Source organism: Bombina bombina, chromosome 9 (assembly GCF_027579735.1).
Source record: "Bombina bombina isolate aBomBom1 chromosome 9, aBomBom1.pri, whole genome shotgun sequence".
Classification (NCBI taxonomy): domain Eukaryota; kingdom Metazoa; phylum Chordata; class Amphibia; order Anura; family Bombinatoridae; genus Bombina; species Bombina bombina.
This window is the reverse complement of record NC_069507.1, coordinates 75,695,595-75,717,581: the sequence shown is the minus strand read 5'-3', so window position 1 is coordinate 75,717,581 and position 21,987 is coordinate 75,695,595. Positions and strand designations below refer to the sequence as shown.

Sequence of the window (21,987 nt, the reverse complement as noted above, 5' to 3'; positions counted from 1 at the left end):
TCACATTCCCTATATACGAATAATAATGTGTGTGTGTGTGTGGGTATGAAGTATATTTTTCAGAAAATTTGTAAGTTCTAATTAACCATAATTATAACATCTGAAAATACTTGCTAATTGAAGGGCCACAATATCAGAAAAACAGAAATAATGCTGTTATTTGGCCTAAATGTAATAAATACCTCTCTAGCCTATCAGCTTTACCTATTATGTTATGCAGAGCAGCATATTCACAAACACTTCATTCTTTAATGAATCAACTTGCTAGAATAATGCAAGTCAAGCAGAAGATGAAAGGTATTTTAGTAAATATTGCCCCCTGACATGACAACCCTCTATGACCTCCCTAACAGTAGAAGAAGAGGGAGGGCGGAATGTTCACATTTACCTTCTATAACAGGTCAATAGCCTTCCAGGCATCTCAATTTGCTTTCCACAACATAGCAATAAGTGTAGATAAGAAAAAAAAAGATTCATCTTTCACAGCTACATCAGTGATTGGTAACACAATGCACACCGTGATTGCCTCAATAAAAAAGGAAGTCTTACATCTGATTAATATTAGAATGAATCTGTTTTGCTTGACTACAACATCTTAGAGGTTACGCTCAGTGAACAGAGATTTAAGAATAAAAATATGAGCAATTCTATGCACTGTAAATATACAACATAGTAGAACAACTCGTACAAAATAAAACATTATTGCTTTTAAATGAGAATTTTGAATGTGGCACTTCATAGCTGCTCTAGTCTAATAGCAATTTTCCCCAAGAGTCTTAAACAGCTCCTACATCAAATCATATCACCATTCTACAATATTATTTTCTGCAATATACATTGATTATTTCCATTTCTATTTACTATTTGAAAATATAATAAATGGTAAGAACCTATTTTCTGCTATAACAGTACTATTGTTAATTTTCAGTGGTTCATCAGTAAAACTCCAATTAAATCAGGGGTCGACAAATCTGTTTAAAATGTTGGAGCCAGGAAGTATATTTAGTAGCCAGACAGTGGTATCTGTATATAGATCTATGGAGAATAACCTAAAACTAGCCAGGTGTAAAATTCTAGGAGCCAGTGGCTTCCAGGCTCCTGTGTTTGTCGAGTCCTGAATTAAAGGGACAGTCAAGTCCAAAAAAAAAACTTTTATGATTTAAATAGGGAATGTAATTTTAATCAACTTTCCAATTTACTTTTATCACAAATTTTGCTTTGTTGTCTTGATATTCTTAATTGAAAGCTAAACCTAGGAGGTTCATATGCTAATTTCTTAGACCTTGAAGACTGCCTCTAATCTGAATGCATTTTGACCACTAGAGGGCATTAGTTCATGTGTCTCATATAGGTAACATTGACCTCATGCACGTGAAGTTACCCTGGAGATAGCACTGATTGGCTAAAATGCAAGTCTGTCAAAAGAACTGAAATAAGGGGGCAGTTTGCAGAAGCATAGATACAAGGCAATCACAGAGGTAAAAAGTGTATTTCTATAACATTGTTACTAGTTATGCAAACTGGGGAATGGTAATAAAGGGATTATCTTTCTTTTTAAACAACACAAATTCTGGTGTTGACTGTCCCTTTAAATACAAATGTTTTGTAGGTTTAAGATCAATTAAAGTGATTTTTGTTACAAAAATATGTGCGCACTATACTCTAGAAGGTAAGAATTACATTGAAAAAGATCTGCATACAAAAAAAGGATGAGTTTACATTGCTGTTTTTAATCATTTTGAGCCTAAACCTACCATCGAAAAACTTGGCGCTAGCCAACGTATGGTAGTCAAATTTAATTTTCTGATCCCAATAATTTTAATGGGAGTAGAAAATTAAAAATTTGTTCGCAGTTTACATTTAGTCCATTATAGAGATGGGCAAATGTTTTGCAACATTCGAAAAATGAAACTAATTTTAATACATTTGTTTTTTGTTTCGAATTTCAAATATAAAACATTCTAACATTCGTTTAATTTAATAGTATTTCTAATGCATTGCTTTATTATTATTATTATTATTATTATTATTATTATTATCAGGTATTTGTAGAGCATTGTAGAGTATTTCTAATGCATTGCTTTCTTTAAATGTAATATTTGAAATCGAAAAACTTGAATCAATATATTTGTAATAGTATTTCTAATGCTCTCTTTAAATGTAATGTTCAAAATATGCAATATTCGAAATAGAAACATTCAAATTGATATAATTTTATCTATTATGTTTTAATTTACTAAATTCCCTACTACATCAACTATTGAACTTCTAAATAGTATCTGTTAAATGGAATGTTACATTCAAAATTTCGAATGTGGATATTATGTGGATATTATGAACATTCGGTTAAATGATTAACCCTTCAGCATCTGTATAGCAGGACACCACAAAGAATCATAGTTAATATAGATATTACACAGCCAGAAATTAAATGAAACTAATGCCCACAGCACCCTATATATATATATATATATATATATATATATATATATATATATATATATATATATATATATATATATATATACTGAATTGAACAGGGGACAAGCTTAAAGGGACAGCTCACCCAAAAATGTTCCCCCCTTTAAATTATTCCCAATGATCCTTTTAACCTGCTAGAGTGTATTCAATTGGTTACAAGTAGCTCCTTTACTCCTATTTCAGCATTTGAAATAGCTGATTTAGCCTGTGGTATCGCCACCTATACTGAACAAATTAATACTGGAGTATAGGCTATTGAATAGCCTAAGTATACACAGCCAGCAGAAGAGATTACACTCTCAGTGGGATGCAGGATACTTAAGTAATAAAATGATAATTTTCCATTGTTCTCTCTATGTATTGAGCTTTGGTGTTCCAGCCAAATAAAAGATAAGGAAGCAAGTCTGTTTACACAAACTTAGAACATAATGAGATCTGATATCACCTTTAAGTTCAACCCATTGTAATAGGCTGTGGTTTCAAAGCACAAAATCAGCTACTTCATATACACAAATAAGCATGAAAATGGAATTTCTCCAATATTTTATACTCTGCAGTTGGTATAACAAGTCATTTAAAATACATTAATGGAAAAACAATTTTACAGTGTACTGTCCCTTTAAAAGACAAGGACAGGAAGCCAAAAAAGCTGGACTGTCCCGGGAAAAATGGGACAGTTGGCAACTATGATCAATTTAAAATGAAGATAGGGTTATAGAAGATTTTGATAGTAAAGTCAAAACTCTTATGATGTGTTCAGTTAGCTTCCTGTAATGCATTGCTGCTCCTTCAACAAATGATACCAAGTGAATTAAGACTAATTCAAAACATATACAATGAGCCTGCTACTACTGTTTTCCAATGAGAGTATTGACAGTGTGCTATATAAATATCAGGTGTTGTGTTAAAAATGGTTTGGTAAAATATATTAAGCAACAACTTTTAATACTCAATTGTAAGTTATTGCTTATGCGAGGCAGAGAGCGAAATAACGTGCCATACAGCATCAATCGTGTGCAACTAATAATGCGGCCCAGAGTTTTTACTTTTCAAATCCAGAAAGAGATTTTTTTTTTTTGAAGTATGACTATTTATATATATTAGTTACATGCAATCAATAGTGTTATAATTATCAAACACATTACAGCATTCTTTTTTCTTTTTTGTATTGTTATGTCCCTTTAAACTTAAAGGGACATAATACTCAAATGTTGAAACACTTGAAAATGATCCAGCATAGCTGTAAAAAGCCGACTAGAAAATATCACCTGAACATCTCTATGTAAAAAAGAAAGATATTTTACCTCAAAATGTCCTAAGTATTCACACCCCATTGTAAAGGACTTTAAGCAGCAAATCAGTATGCCTTTCCCGGAACCTGCAAGGGAGCAAGCCTCATGCACACTCATGTTATTTCCCTATTCAGTTTAAGGAAGTTTACTATGAAATCTCATGAGATCACAGTGAAAGAGTCCATGACTGCTGATGCTGATTGGCTGCTGTTCATTTATTCCTTTTTTCCCTGCAGCTGGGCAGTAACTGAAAGATACCTTTTTACACAACACTTACTCTGGTGAGATGAGGACATTTTGAGGTAAAATATCTTCCCTTTTGACATAGAGATGCTCAGGTGATATTTTCTTGTCAGCTTTTTACCTTTATGCTGCATCACTTTCAAGTGATTTAGCATATAAGTATTATGTCCCTTTAAAATAAATTAAAAAAGTGAAATGTTGGTCTTCCTGTTTTATGCTGAATAGCTCAGCAGGTGGGACTATATGGAAGGCAAAATTATTAATGTACTTCAAGGCAAAATTATGAGAATTATACAAAAGCATCTTGACTCCCCTAGGAGAAGGCACCTGATGAGAAATGTTAGGAAATACAACAGAGGTAAAATATTTTAGCAGCATTTGCCAAAATGTATACCTCTACCTGCCAGATAGTTTGCAAATAGGCTCTCCGCTGTTTAAAAGGGCTAGAAATAAAAATAAAAACACTACTGTTACAGCATATATTGCAAACGGAGCACTGTGCGGCTCTATGGAAGATATTCTGGTGGCAAAATATCCCCAGGCAAACAAGAAGTTCCAGTGATCTCACTATCTGCTTTCCTTGCTAGGCTTTTTTATATGTAGGAAATATTCAGTTAGAAAATAAACACTTTCCATGCATATACTGTATGTGCCTAACACTACCTGTTATTCTAGATCAGAGATGTCCAACTGATGGCCAATGGTCCACATGTGGCCCTCTGCACTAGTTTTGGTGGCCCCTCAGAAAAGGCAGAATTAAGAATGTGTGCCATAGTTTTTATGGCCCAGAGAAAAAGTGAACTAAAATGTGTGCTTTGTGGGCTTCTATTAGGTGGGCAAAAAAGGGGGGCCACAATGAAAAGTGCCATCTGTAGGGGTGAACAGCAGATACCTTACCTATATCCCTGTGTCACTGGACATTTATATGTAGCCCTAAGGCTCGTAAGATATTATTATTATTATTGTTTATTTATAAAGCACCAATACATTACACAGTGCTGTAACATTAAAGTATACAGTTGCGAAGTACAATAACCATACATTTACATTTACATAAATCGACAGGAAAGGTGGACTTTTAAGGAATGCTAGAAGCTTTTGAGACTAGATGCAAATCTGACTGAGCGATGGAAGGAGTTCCATATAATAGGTGCAGTTCTGGAAACGGTTTGCAGGCAAGAGTGTTATGGACGTAATGAGAGATGAGAAGTACGTCTTGGGCAGACCGGAGGGGGGAGGTAGGGAGTATTTGCAGTTAAAGGGACATACAACAAGTTGGGATAGAGAAAAAATATAATAAGATGTACTTTAATTACTTTACCTGCAAATTTATACTGCAGTGCCTCGCCATTAACCCTTAATTTTTAGTTTCTGAATTGTAAAGCTCTAACTTCCCCCACACATTTCCTTCTATGGCTGTATCTATATCTATTGTTGTTTTGGTAGAATGCAAAAATGCACAGGGATTATCTGCTGGAGCATGCCTAGAAGCTAAGAGTTCAGTTGAAATACAATGCCTGTGTCTAAACACTGATAAGGGGGGGGGGGTGGAGTTGGCTTCTCCAGGCAGCTTAGCTATGTAATTCATTTTGCTTATTTTTGAAAAATATTTTAGAATACTTGTCAGCAATTTTGAAACAATTTTTTTTTATGCATTTTTTAAAAAAAATGTATTAGCCCTTTTAGAATATGCACAGATCTGTTTTATGTCCCTTTAAGGGCAGAAATCTAGGAGGGTGCAGTATTGATGATGGCTTTGTATTTTATGGTTAAAATGTAAAATTGTATTTTTAAGGCAAGGGGAAACCAACGGAGGAATTGGCAGAGAGACGTAGCAGACTATATATGATCATGTTAAAATAGTGGCTCAGTGACATAAAAAAAAGTGTTTCTGAAATGCTATAGGCTGTGATATACATGCGTGGTGGGGATACCCTGAGAGCTCATCCCCTTAGGACACACATTTAAATTTAGCTTGCCTTCATGGGCGTGTCCAGAGGTTTGCCTATTACATCTGGGAATGCAGGGTGTGCCCGGCTCAGGAGACATCTCAATGTGTGCCCTTATGGTGGTGAAATTATTTATAGCGAAATGTTGGAAGAAGCAATCTCCTCCAGTTTAGAACATAGTGGTTGAAACCATAGACTATAAAAACATAGTGGAGCATATTTTAGATCTAGGGGGCATTCCGCCCTTCATTGAGAGATTTTGGAGCTGTGGGATACTCTAGATATTATAACTAAAAAATAAGTACATACAATTTTAAACAACTTTCCATTTTACTTCTATTATCAAATATGTTTCATTCTCTTGGTTTCATTTGTTGAAGGAGCAGCAATGCACAACTGGTTTCTAACCGAACACATGGGTGAGCCAATGACATTCTGTATATATATATATATATATGCTGCTACCAAACAGCAGCTAGAACCTAGGTTCTTTGCTGTTCCTAGATAAAACTTTCAGCAAAGGATCACAAGAGAAGGAAGCTAATTACATAACAGAAGTAAATTGGAAAGTTGTTTAAAATTGTATGCTCTACCTTAATTATGAATGTCTAAGTATGACTTTACTGTCCGTTTAAGACTTCATGGAAAGGGCACTAAGTCTTGTTCCCTTTGGGAGGCTTGGTGAGGGGAATAAGATAGCCCCCTCTTCTACCCTTCCCCTTTTCCTAGAGCTGAGGAGCTTCCTTTTATTCTTAGGGCTTAGTGTCCCTTTAAAGAAAAAAAAATAAAAAATAAACATTTTATTAGGAGAGTCACCATCTAAATGAACAAAATATTTCTTAAATAAATATAAAGTAAATAAATATAAGTATTTTGTATATTTATCACTATCAACAGAATAAACCTAAGTTCATTACCCTGTTTTATATTTAAAACTATTATATTTAATGTATGTTTGAGAACTCCCTCAGTCTTCTGTATTAATGTGTTTTGTGTATCTGTATTTAGTTTTTACTACAGTTCAGCGTCATCATTATGCACCCCCTACTCATTTCTCAAGTGCTATGGGATTTGGAATTCCATTACAAATACATTTTAACAGCTTTTTTTATTATTGCAACTTAGAAAGAAAAAAATCCTTCAATTTAAAGAGACAGTAAATTTTTTTTTGTTTTATTTTAATATTGTGTGCCCTATAAGTAAGTTATGTATAAAGTAAAGATTTTGCTGCAATGTTAAAGGGACAGTAAAGTAAAAATGGCATGATCATGACTCAGAGTACGTGATTTTAAACAACTTCCCAATTTATTTCTATTATCAAATTTCCTTTATCGTCATTCTCTTAGTATGCTTTTTGGAGCAGCAATGCACTATGGGTAGGCTGACCATATTGCCGCTTTAAAAAGGGACACATATGAAAAATACATGTGTCAGGGCTGTTTAAAGAAATGGTTTTGTATAAGAACCCTCACATATGTATTTTTCATATGTGTTCCTTCTTAAAGCGGCAATATGGTCAGCCTAACTATGGGGAGCAAGGTGAACGCAGTGGGTGAGCCAGTAACAAGAAGCATATACAGTATTTGCAGCCACCAATCAATAGCTAGCTGGGTGTACTCTTCAAGCTGCTCCATAACTTGTCCACCTGCTCTGAGGTGGCGGACAGAAATCAACCCGATCAAAAACGATCGGGTTGATTGACACCCCCTGCTAGCAGCCGATTGGCCGCAAATCTGTAGGGGGCGGCATTGCACTAGCAGTTCACAAGAACTGCTGGTGCAATGATAAATGCAGACAGCGTATGCTGTCCGCATTTATCGATGGGCATCGGACATGATACGCTACTTCGTATCATGTCACTCGCACATTGTTAAATATGCTCCCAAGTCTTAATCATGAAGGTTTAAATTTTACATTACTATCCCTTTAGCACTCAAAAAGTATCTGTAAACCCTCCCCCCAGCATGGCTCCTCCATCCATCCCCACAGTGGACCTGACAGACAATCACATAGCTAATGACCATGTGACTTTCTTCTATACAAGCACACTCCTGAATCTGTATGTCAAGGAAATGTAAATGCCTATGTGCAGTTTGTCTGATCGGGCAAGAAAGGATAAACTGTAATTGTGCAGAATAGGCAAGGGGCAGGCAGCAACCTTCTTAGGGGCTGTACCGCTCGCTGCAAAAAATAATTTAGAAACCGCTCCACAGAGGGGGCATCCAGCTAAGGCTTCCATGGGGCAAAAAATAAATGTACTATTCATTTATAATAAATATTAAACATAATCATAATTATAGTTGAATCATTTGGGGGGGGGGGGGGAATCAGGGACACTTTGCAGCAAAGCCAGGAACATGTTTGTGTAGCTCCGCCCACTCCAATCCATCCCAAAACAAGCACATAAATATTAATAGTATAATTTAGTCATATTGATTGCTTAAAGGGATAGGAATGTTTAAATTAAACTTTCATGATTCAGATATAGCATGTAATTTTTAAATTCACTTCTACTCTTGGGTACCTTTGTTAAAAAAGGATATGTACATAGCTTCAGCAGCAGCAGTGCACTACTGGTAGCTAGCTGTTGATTGGTGGCTACACACATTTGTCTTTTGTCATTGGCTCACCAGATGTGTTTAGCTACCTCCCAGCAGTGCATTTCTGCTCTGGAACTGACTTTAATTATGTGCTTAATCACTCTGCAGGGGTTAAACACATGGTTACATGAAAGTACATAGTGCAATAAGCAAATTGCTAGTATGTTCTTTATGCACTGTTACAGCCCTCTAATGCATTTAAAGGAACAACCTCCTCAGTACCTCCCTTACATTACATTACTGACATAGGAACAATAACTTTAACCCCTTAATGACCGCAGCACTTTTCCATTTTCTGTCCGTTTGGGACCAAGGCTATTTTTACATTTTTGCAGTGTTTGTGTTTAGCTGTAATTTTCCTCTTACTCATTTACTGTACCCACACATATTATATACCGTTTTTCTCGCCATTAAATGGACTTTCTAAAGATACCATTATTTTCATCATATCTTATAATTTACTATAAAAAAAATTATAAAATATGAGGAAAAATTGAAAAAAAATACACTTTTTCTAACTTTGACCCCCAAAATCTGTTACATATCTACAACCACCAAAAAACACCTATGCTAAATAGTTTCTAAATTTTGTCCTGAGTTTAGAAATACCCAATGTTTACATGTTCTTTACTTTTTTTGCAAGTTATAGGGCCATAAATACAAGTAGCACTTTGCTATTTCCAAACCCCTTTTTTTCAAAATTAGCGCTAGTTACATTAGAACCCTGATATCTTTCAGGAATCTCTGAATATCCATTGACATGTATATATTTTTTTTTAGTAGACAACCCAAAGTATTGATCTAGGCCCATTTTGGTATATTTCATGCCACCATTTCACCGCCAAATGCGTTAAAACAAAAAAAATTGTTCACTTTTTCACAAATTTTTTCACAAACTTTAGGTTTCTCACTGAAATTATTTACAAACAGCTTGTGCAATTATGGCATAAATGGTTGTAAATTCTTCTCTGGGATCCCCTTTGTTCAGAAATAGCAGACTTATATGGCTTTGGTGTTGCTTTTTGGTAATTAGAATGCCACTAAATGCCACTGCGCACCACACGTGTATTATGCCCAGCAGTGAAGGGGTTAATTAGGGAGCATGTAGGGAGCTTTTTGGGGTAATTTTAGCTTTAGTGTAGTGTAGTAGACAACCCCAAGTATTGATCTAGGCCCATTTTGGTATATTTCATGCCACCATTTCACCGCCAAATGCGATCAAATTAAAAAAAACGTTAAATTTTTCACAATTTTAGGTTTCTCACTGAAATCATTTACAAACAGCTTGTGCAGTTATGGCACAAATGGTTGTAAATGCTTCTCTGGGATCCCCTTTGTTCAGAAATAGCAGACATATATGGCTTTGGCGTTGCTTTTTGGTATTTAGAAGGCCGCTAAATGCCGCTGCGCATCACACGTGTATTATGGCTAGCAGTGAAGGGGTTAATTAGGTAGCTTGTAGGGAGCTTGCAGGGTTAATATCACATTTAGTGTAGAGCTCAGCCTCCCACCTGAAACATCAGACCCCCTGATCCCTCCCAAACAGCTCTCTTCCCTCCCCCACTCCACAATTGTCCCCGCCATCTTAAGTACTGGCAGAAAGTCTGCCAGTACTAAAATAAAAGCTATGTTTTTTTTTTTGTTTTTTTTAAAAAGCATATTTACATATGCTGCTGTGTACTATCCCCCCCTTAGCCCCCAACCTCACTGATCCCCCCCAAACAGCTCTATAACCCTCCCACTCTAACTTAATCTGCGCCATTTTGGGTACTGGCAGCTGTCTGCCAGTACCCAGTTTAGCAGAAAAAATGGTTTTTTTTTAGTTTTTATTAAATTTTTCTGCAGTGTAGCTTCCCCCCACACAAAACCAACCCCCCACCCCTCCATGATCTCTTTTTGTGCTTTTGCACAAACAAGATTTGGCCATTTGTTACCAAAAAATTTTTCCATAGTGTAGCGGTTCCCACCCGCTCCCGCCCCGTGCACGCGCCCGCCCGCCATCCTCCGTGCACGCGCGCGCGCCCGTGCGCGCCCCCTAACGGCCCGCCCCCGATCCCGCCCCCCTTGACGACACAGGGAACACCGATGGCCGCCCACCCGCCTCCCAAGTCGGCTCCCACCCACCAACGATACCGGCCATCGATGTCCGGTGCAGAGAGGGCCACAGAGTGGCTCTCTCTGCATCGGATGGCCGTGTAAGGTTATTGCAGGATGCCTCCATATCGAGGCATCACTGCAATAACCGGAAAGCAGCTGGAAGCGAGCAAGATCGCTTCCAGCTGCTTTCCACACCGAGGACGTGCAGGGTACGTCCTCAGGCATTAACTGCCTTTTTTTTGAGGACGTACCCTGCACGTCCTCGGTCATTAAGGGGTTAAAGGGACACTGAACCCAAAAATTTTTCTTGCATGATTCAGATAGAGCATGAAATTTTAAGCAACTTTCTAATTTACTCCAATTACCACATTTTCTTCATTCTCTTGGTATCTTTATTTGAAATGCAAGAATGTAAGTTTAGATGCCGGCCCATTTTTGGTGAACAACCTGGGTTGTCCTTGCTGATTGATGGATAAATTCATCCACCAATAAAAAAAAGTGCTGTCCAGAGCCTGAACCTAAAAAAAAGCTTAGATGCCTTTCAAATATAGATAGCAAGAGAACGAAGAAAAATTGATAATAGGAGTAAATTATAAAGTTGCTTAAAATTGCATGCTCTATCTGAATCACAAAAGAAACAAATTGGGTTCAGTGTCACTTTAAGGCAACTACCAAAATAAGCAAACAAGAGTTAGTATCTGTAAATCAGGACACCACAAAGCACACTAGTTTATATAGATGTTACACAGCCTGAAACTAACAGTGATAACCACAGAATGTTTAATCTGTTAACTGCTGTCTGTATTACTGAGAAAAATATATTCAGATATGTTGTGGATTTGTTTTTATGTTTTATTTTTACTAAGACACTATTGAAAGTTCCACAAGCAAGTAGAATTTTATGAGGTAAATACCCAATGTTTAACTTTACTGCTGCAGTGATTGTGGGCAAGAAGTTAATTGACCCAGAAATGTTCCAGTAAATCTGTTTTTTTTATATATATTCTATGAATTCCAGTCTCAGCTAGGGTTGCCACCTTTTGCCCAGGAAATTCCTGGACACTAAATAAGTGGGCGTGGAGGGTGTGTGTTTCAGGGAGTGGTTGGGGAGTGGCTTGGGCGTGGCTTTGGGGCGTGGCTTCTCGCGGCATCAAATTTATTATGACATCAATTTTTATAATATATATTTATAATAAATATATATATATATATATTATATATATATATATAATATATATAATATATATATATATAATATATATATATATAATATATAATATATATATATTTATATTTATATAATTAATATATATATATATATATATATATATATATAATATAAATATAATATATATAATATATATATATAATATATACATATATAATATATATAATATATGATAGATATATATATATATATACACACTAAGTTGAAACCCCAATAACAAGTAAAATAGTGCTGTATAGCTAGATTAACAAACATAACTGTTATGCCATTAGGTTTAATCACAAACTAACAAAATTATTGGAGCAGTGTTTGGCGCATTACCTTGCTTCTAGGCTTCATGAACCTGTGTGACCGGACTCGGGGTAACTGGTGGAGGTGGGGCCGGGGGAACACGCGTGATCACGATGTCCTGCCTCTCTCTCTGCTGCCTGCAGGATGTGACAACTTCCCCGCTCTGACCCTCTTTCCCCCTCCCACTGGTGTCACACTAGTCATCGTACTCCGTCTCTCCAGCTCTCCTGAAGTCTGCAGACTACCCAATTAGTAACCCAGGGCTAAGCGCTCCTCTGGCCATCTAATATTTTGTAAAGTTTGTGCTCAATGCGTCAGGGGAGCGCTTAGCCCGGGGCATTTAAGGCTAGTTCCGGGTCACGGGACACAGAGCCTCAGACCGGGACTATCCCGGTGAAACTGGAGCGGGTGGCAACCCTAGTCCCAGCACATGAAAAGCCTGATGTGTTAAACTCCTGCTAAGCAAAGCCTCAGTATATAAATAAGGGAAATTAAATAAGTTCCATCACAACTTGCCTCCTACCTTCCTGGTATTATACAATCATGGCTTTCCCTTACCTGACACAAACTGATCTCACACTGCTAAACTTCTGTAAGGATTCCAGTCCGCTTTTTCCAGTTACCTTTCAATCACATGGTCTCTACCTGTCTGCATTTAAGTCATCACCTGACTGCAGACAGGTGCTTAGTTATTGCACATGTAGCTGTTTGTAGCAGTCCTGCTATCTTTGCTACTGAGTTCTCTATCAAGCTCTCCTTGTGGATTACAAAGCTTTTTTCCTTTGTCAACTGGATTCTACTTATCCTTTTTCCTCTGGAGGATTATAACACAGTGATTTTCATATTGCTCCTAATACCCTCTGCTGCACTAAGGATTTATCACATTTCATGTTTTGCCGTAAGCGGCACTTTACCTGCAGCTGCTTACAAGCCACACGCCTTCTCAGCGGGACTTCACTTACCATCTTATCAAGCCTTCTGACATTGCACTCAACCGGTTGTCTCTCCTACAGTTCAAACACTCATTTAGAGACAGCCGCTTACCTCTTCTGTGACCGGAGCTTCATTTTTCACTGTCGCTTGTGCCGCTGTCAGTCAGAGTCTCAGCTCCTCCTACCAGCGGTTACTGATCTCGGCTCTATAGCGGGCTAGTACAAAGACTCTGTGCCTCATAGGTATTCCCTCATCATGGTAACGCTGTGAAGGAAAACTTAACACCTAAGTCCTTTGCTATAACCTGCTTGCTTACCTTTTGGATGAACTGTGCTAGTCCTCGCTGTGCACATTATTCCCTTCAATACCTGCTGGCTAATCTATGAAGGAGTAATTTGGAACTCTTCTTACATTTCAGAATCTTACTCCTATCCTGATATCAGAGTCAATAATAGAGTGAATTATAACTCTATTTCCTCCTATGTAAATTACATTAACTTTATTTCACTTCACCAAACAGTCTATGCTACTTAATAGCCTGTTCAACTAAGTGATACATATTCAGTTCTCATTAAGTCTGCAGCTGAGTTCCTATATTTCTGCACAACCAGGAAACAAACCTTATAACTTCATTGTAACAGAAAACCACAGATAACCTACATAAAAAGCATACTGTAAGCAATGAGACTAATGCCACAGCATCCCCTGTGGTGGGAGTACTGCACTGCACACAATATTCATAAACTATATATATATATGCTGAATTGAACAAGGCAAAAGCTTAAATGACAGGGACAGGAAGCCAAAAAAACTTGACGGTCCCGGGAAAATCGCAACTATGGATGAACAATTTCATTTACAGCTTTTAGTGCTACTTTATTACGCTCTGCCAACTGAATTTTTTTTATCATTATAGAAATTATTTTTCTGTATCAGAGATATTTTTCAAAACTGTGTTTCTTCTAATCTGCATTTTGTTGTGGAACAATGATTGTTTTAGTGACTTTTGAGACTTTAACCTTTCTAGAATTTATTTTTTCTCCTGGAAAGCACAATCTTAGGTTTTATGGTATCCTTTAAATCCAGCATTCCCTGGCATCACTTGCAAGCTAAAATAAACAGTAGTGTGAATCACATTTAATAGCAAATGTTTATATCCCGAACACAAAGGCAGAAACAATTATATGAGTTTTATTAAAAGACACAGCACATCTACTCCAAAAACACTTAAAGGGATAGGAAAGTCAAAATTAAACTTGCATGATTTAGATAGGGCAGGTCATTTTAAGACACTTTTAAATTCAATTCTATTTTTAAATGTGCTTCGTTCTCTTGTATCCCTTGTTTAAAAAGAATATGCACATATCCTACACTAATGGGACCTAGCTGCTGATTGGTGCCTGCACACATTTTTCTCTTTTTATTGGCTAACGAGATGTGATCAGCTAGTTGCCAGTAGTGCAATGATGTTTCTTCAGCAAAGGATAACAAGAGAATTAAGCAAATATGATTAGAGAAGTAAAATGAAAAGTGGTGTACAATTGTATGTTTTATCCAAATCATGCAGTGGTGGAAATTTACTTTTCTACATATATTATAGATAAGTACTGGGGGGAAAAAGGTGAAAACAAAAAGACTCCTAAAAACCTACAACAAAAGAAGTCTTAATATAATTTAGTTCTAATTTAAATTCCTTTAAATATTTTTTTTTTTTTTTTTTGGTGGGGGGGAAAGCATCCAAACTACATTTACTTTTGTCGTGTATCTGAAAATCAAGTCCCCATGTATATTATAATTTCCTTTAAAGGGCCAGATAAAAAATGGAGCGCTAACAGTTAAATGCGAGCGAAAAGGGGTTTATCGCAGGTGTTTGAGCATGTTGGGTTTATTGCCCGTATTACAATTTGAAAGTAAACGCAATCACTTGAGCGCATATGAAGTTAACGTGAGTCGGGATAATGCGTCCTCAGAGCTCTGGTTAACAGTTTTGCGAAAAGAAAAGTGTCACAAAACACATCAAAAATGCATTTAAAAATACAGTTACAGTCATAATAACCCATCTAATAACAAATATTTAAAAAAATATTTCACAAAAAAGTGCTCAGGTGTTTGAAAAAAAAAAATGGCTGTAAAGGGATAAAAAAAAAGAGAAAAAAAAAGAGATACATACATATACTGTACATGTCTAATATATAAAACACATATGTACACACATATAGACATATATATAAGTGCATTACAGCCCTTTGCAGTTAAGTAGAATAAAACATGAAAATGCATATTTATGCAATAGTCATATTTAAGAAAGTGCTATACTGCGTATTTACTGTAATTATTTCACTTTCTAATGTTCTGCACATAGCAGAATATAGTCTAAGTATTTATAAATATATATTCCTATCATCTATCTATCTATCTATCTATCTATCTATCGTATCAAAATACCATCATATATATATGTAGAAATATGTATTTATCAAGAAATAGAATGTATTCTACTATGTGAAGAACATTGGAATGTGAAATATTCATATTTTCATGTTGGGTTATCGCACTTGAGAATATGTCATCAGGTTAGCGTGCGAGTAGGGTGTAATATTCTTTTTATGCGCGCATCAGGTTAGTCCACGTGTGAAAACAATTTACTTTCAGCTTGTAATAACCCAATGCGCACAAAAAGCTTAAAGGGACATGAAACCCAACATTTTTCTTTTATGATTCAGATAGAGAATGCAATTTTAAACAACTTTCCAATTTACTTCTATTATTTAATTTGCTTCCTTCTCTTGTTATCCTTTGCTGATAGGTTTATCTAGGTAAGCTCAGAAGCAGCAAAGAACCTAGGTTCTAGCTGCTGATTGGTGGCTGCACATATATACCGATTGCCATTGGCTCACCCATGTGCTCAGTTAGCAACCAGTAGTGCATTGCTGCTCTTTCAACAAATGATACCAAGAGAAAAAAAACAAATTAGATAAAAGAAGTAAATTAGGAAGTTGTTTTACATTGTATTTTCTATCTGAATCAGGAAAGATATTGTTTGGATTTTATGACCCTTTAATTCTAGTGGAGTAAGCGAGCAAGGGGAAGCGTAAAATACAACTCCACTTGTAATCTGGCCCTAAATATTTAACCACAAGATGTCATTATTTGTTAGAATAAAATATCTTCTATCTTCCAATTTAAAATATTTATCAATGCCCAGATCAGGTTGTTAAATTATAAATGCCTTGTTAAAGGAAAAGTAAACACATTGACTTTTATATAAAATGTTAAGCTATTCACAATGAAACAACTTTTCAATATTTTTTAATTATTTAATGTAATTTAGCTTTGAAAATTGAGGACTTTATAATTCTTAGAACTTGAAATGCATCCTGCTGACTTCTGCGTAGCTTCTAAATACAGCTCAGGAAAATAAGAGACCATTGCAAAAAGATCATTTTCTCTGGTTTTACTATGTATAAGTATGTGTTTGAGTAAAATGAACATTTTTTCTTTATGCTATAAACTACTAATATTTCTCCCAAATTCCTAATAACATTTATAAGATTTATGTGTCCTTCACAAAGATAAATCTGTCCGATTCTAGGTCATTTTCTCTGATGAGTCCAATTTTCAGCTGTGTCCAACACCTGGTTGTCTAATGGTTAGATAGGGACCTGGAGAGTTGTACAAGCCACAGAGTCTTGCACCTACTGTGAAATTTGGTGGAGGATCAGTGATGATCTGGAAGTGCTTCAGTAAGGCTGGAATCATGCAGATTTATATTTGTGAAGGATGCATGAATCTATCCACATACAAGGTTATACTGGAAGAAAACTTGCTTCCCTCTGCTCTAAAAATGTCCCAACTCTGAGGATTATCTTGTTTACAGAAGGACAATGCTCCATGCCACACAGTCTGGTCAATCAAGGTGTGGATGGAGGATCACCAGATCAAGACCCTGTCATTGCCAGCCAAATCTCCAAACCTGAAACCCATTGAAAACCTCTGGAATGTGATCAAGATGAAGATTGATGGTCACAAAGCATCAAACAAAGCTGAGCTGCTTGAATTTTTGTGCCAGGAGTGGCATATAATTAGGGTTATGTCACCAAATATTGATTTCTGATCTCTTGCTAAGTTAATACATTAGTGTTATGTGGTTTAAAAATGAATATAAACTTGTTTTCTTTGCATTATTCAAGGTCTGAAAACACTTTGTTTTGTTATTTTGACCAGTTGTCATTTTTTGCAAATACATGCTCTAAATGACAATATTTTTATTTGGAATTTGGGATAAATGTTGCCAGTAGTCAGGGATATACCGTCAGGGGAGGCAGGTGAGACAGTGCCTCACTTGCCATATGGGCCAAGTAAATCACACTAAATTTAAAGGGACAGTCTAGGCCAAAATAAACTTTCATGATTCAGATAGAGCATGTGATTTTAAACAATTTTCCAATTTACTTTTATCACCAATTTTGCTTTGTTCTCTTGGTATTCTTAGTTAAAAGCTTAACCTATGAGGTTCATATGCTAATTTCTTAGACCTTGAAGCCCACCTCTTTTCAGATTGCATTTTAACAGTTTTTCACCACTAGAGGGTGTTAGTTCATGTATTTCATATAGATAACACTGTGCTCATGCACGTGAAGTTATCTGGGAGCATGCTCTGATTGGCTAGACTGCAAGTCTGTCAAAAGAACTGAAAAAAGGGGCAGTTTGCAGAGGCTTAGATACAAGATAATCACAGAGGTTAAAAGTATATTATTATAACTGTGTTGGTTATGCAAAACTGGGGAATGGGTAATAAAGGGATTATCTATCTTTTAAAACAATAAAAATTCTGGTGTAGACTGTCCATTTAAATTTAAAAAATTATCTCCATTGCTCAACATGGTTAATGATGTGCTACTAGCCACGAGCTTCAATGCCATCCACTGGTGGTTGAAAGCTCTGCGTTGCCAATAAGCCCTCAATTGAGGCAGCTCTCATAGCTGCCTATTGGGGGAGCCAATCAGCACTGGTCATGTTCCTGGTGATTAACAGAACTATGAGAACGTGACCAGAGTTGTTTGACTCACTGTGCATGCGCAACAGTCAGTGGACCCGAGCCAACCAGTAACAGCACAGAGAGGATCAGGCGGATTTGGAGCAGCTGCACAGATGTCACTGCAGCGATCAGCCTCAGTAGCGGGAAGCCAGCTAGAAGAAGAGAGTGAGTTCTCCTGACCTACACGAACAAAGTATTTTTTAAGTGAAAGTGAGCTCAGACCTGAGTTGCTGCCAAAGAGTGAGTTAGACTGGAGGTGACTTCTGAAGGATCGAGTGAGACAGTGTTACTCGGTAAGTGTATTTTTTTTTTTAAAAAATTACTAGCACAATGCAACTTTATTACACTGTTTGCCACGGGCCGCAGGACAGTTGGACATTAATTTGAGCCAGCACTTATTTTGTTGTGCATGGTGCCGTAAGAAGTTAGGTAACAGAGGAAAAATGGGGGAACATGAAAGACATAAGACTAAATTTGGAATTGTAATGAATTCCTTTAACTATAATCCTGTCATGTTTAATTTGCAGTTCATTGGTTTTGATTAGCAAAAGAAAAATCCATGTTTTTGGAAAAAGTCTAATTTGTCTTTATCATAAAAGTTAAAAATGGTTTAATGACATCAACAAACCCAAGTGCTTTAGTATTTTACAAGGCATGGCATGTGGCTGAGAGAACCCAAAACTGCATTGTGTATATCTAAGCATAATTTAGTAATATTATATTAAATTGTTAGATCATAATAAAATAAAAAGGATTATAAAATAAAATTTAAAATCAAGCAAACCTAAAGCCAGTTTGTTTTCAGATTGCTAGCAGTTCCTATTTGCACTGTGACATCTGTGACTGGGACAGTCACTGTGTAAAAAACTGTAAACAATAGGTAGCAATATCTGTAGGGTCTTCTTTGTGGATCTAATGTTTATTTTCCTGACCTGTTTTTGTGTCACTTGCTAAAGAATTACTCATTTCAGTTTGTTAAACTTGTTTAACCATCTCAGACTCAGCTAGTGGTAGAAACATTTCAGAGTGTCCAATAAGCAGTAAGGGGTAGATTTACTAAAGGTGTAGCGATTCATGTCCGCTCGACCTCGCTAAATTCAGACAGCATACGCTGTCTGCATTTAAGATTGCACAAGCATTTCTTGTGAAATGCTTGTGCAATGCCGCCCCCTGCTCACTCTCGGCCAATCGGCCGCTAGCAGGGGGTGTCAATCATCCCGATCATATAGGATCAGGATGATTTCTGTCCACTGCTTTGTAACTTCTTAATGGATCAGGATGATTTTCAGACCACTGCTTCTTAAATTCCATTTCAGGCGAGCCTGAAACAATGGGCGTAGAATGCAGCATCCGCTGCTTAATAAATCTACTCCTAAGTATGCAAGACAGCAAGCGGATGTTTGTCATGTTAGGAGATTCAGGTATCCTGTGTTGAACTAGTATAGTGGTATCTCATATGAACATACTGGAAACCTTTTGTTAATGCTCACTTGTAATAGCTGTTTATAATAAAGTTTTACACGTCATTCAAAATTAGTAGCCTATTTCTGTCTATGTTCACTGCATGTTCATATGTGATAAAAAGGAAATGAAAGTCCTCTAATGTGTTAGTTCACTTTATTATTGCAGTGTAATTGTGTTAACCCTTGCTCCAGAGCAGCAATGTACAAATGAGAGGTGAGAGCTAGCTGGTGGTTGGTGGCTATGCACATATGCCTTTTGTCATTGGTTCACCAGAAATGTTCAGTTATCTCCCTGTAGCATATTATTCTGGAGCTGATATGTTTAATTCCCTTGCAGGAGTTAAACACAGTTATATGCAACTAACAGTGCAATAATAACACTGAGTATTTTCTATTTAACAGGGCTCTCAGTAAGGCAATCTTTATGCTTTCTTTGTTTTGTTGCTAATAATATTCTTAGCTTCTCTAAAAACAGCAGCCTCACTTACAGTGAATGTGAGTTGTATTGATTATTTTAATTTCTAAATAATTTTTATTACCAGACGTCCTAGTAACACAGTTCGATGGAGGGCAGGGCTCTCTTGGGCTCAAAAGGCTCGACACATCTACAATACTATAAATTTTACCAATGGCTTAAAGTGGTTGAGGTGCCCTGTTTTATAGTTTGTCATAAAGCCCAGATGTTTATAGTTATGCCCTTGAATGAGAGAGAACAAAGGTGCATGTTTCATACATGCCAAAAAATATATATGTATATTTTTATTTTATATTTCTGGCATGTAAGAAACATGCACCTTTGTTCTCTCTCATTCAAGGGTATAACTATAAACATCTGGGCTTCATGACAAAATATATATTCTTGTGCATATCATAGCCAGTGCCTCAACAGCCTCTGATCTCACCACACGCCAGTAGTTTATAAATAAAACAAATAATAATAAAACAAAAATGTTCATTTTACTCAAACTTACCTATAAATAGCAAAAACAGAGAAACTGATCATTTTGCAGTGGTCTCTTAATTTTTTTCCAGAGCTGTATATGTCCCTAAATAGCTTTAGCTAATAACAACTGCAAAACAATGTATTTTATACTAACATTATGACCTTGGCTATCGTTTTTAGCAGACTCAAGTTTGAATTTGCTCCTCCAAATAAGGCAAATTGTGGGTTAAGTTTGTCTACTGAAAAGCAATTGCAGTAAAAATTATGTTAATTTATTTTTCGACTTGACTGATATAGCAACACCAGTTGTAATTACAAGGTGTTTACGTTAAGGGCCGTTATATTAAAAACAAATACATAGTAGATATACTGCTGAGAACCCAAGTAGAAATTTCAGCTGATCCAATCAGCAGCGCTAGTCTTACGACTCAGCTATGGGACTAGCGCTGCTGATTAAATCAGTGGCAAGTTTCTTTCGGGAGCAGCAGTGCTCTGTGGATCGTAAACAGTATTTCTACTATGTGTTTAAAGGGGCACTAAAGTCAGAATTAAAGTTTCATGATTCAGATAGATAATGCAATTAAAAAAAACTTTCCAATATACTTCCATTATCAAAATGTGCACATTCTTTTTATTAGCTCCAGCTCCTACTGAGCATGTGCAAATGTGCACAGTATAAACGTACATGCGTTTTGTGTTTGGCTGATAGCTGTCACATGATACGGAGGGTAAGGATTGGATTAACTTTGAATTTTTCCAGAAAACATTCTACTGCTCATTTCAAATTCAAGTGTCTTTTTATTGTGTATTTGCCAGTTATTAAATTATACTATATTCACTATCCCTTTTAACCCCTTTGTGGTGGTTAACCACATAGTATTAAAGGGCCACACAATTAATTAGAGCATGTCATATTTTGACTATAATGGCCCTTTAATTGCATAAGCACGTAAGACTTCCATCTACAGATGAATGTACTATGCTACAACCATTATGTCACTGCTTGAAGCACAAACACCTAAGAGGGTATTACATAACACGTCCTTTCTTCCAGCCATTGAGTGCAAACCATATTGTACTAATACAATGTACAAGTTCCTCTGACAAAAATTAATTGGATACATGCAACTGAACAGAAATGCAATTACACTTATGAGTAGCATAAGGTCAACCCAAACATCCAATAAATTAAATGAAGCTGAAAATGAAGACAAAATCAATAGATATATGTTTAAGAAATAATAACTGTTTTTTTCTTAAATAATCATGTAAAAAGAAGAGAAGAATCACACAATTTCTACCGTGCATTTAATTCCATCGTTGTTGAGTAATTTCCCACCCTGTGTTTATGTTTATACATTTTGTGGATGTTTGCAGTATTTTTCTTTTTGGCATTTGTATTTCAATTTCAGTGCTATCATCTGGATCA

At 36.3% G+C, this 21,987-nt stretch overlaps 1 protein-coding gene across 2 annotated transcripts in view; it reads right to left on the bottom strand.

Annotated features, from left to right (window-relative positions):
• PRKG1 (protein kinase cGMP-dependent 1) overlaps positions 1-21,987 on the bottom strand; it is a 1,360,211-nt gene that overhangs the window by 268,221 nt on the left and 1,070,003 nt on the right. The gene's annotated exons all lie outside the window — the stretch shown is intronic.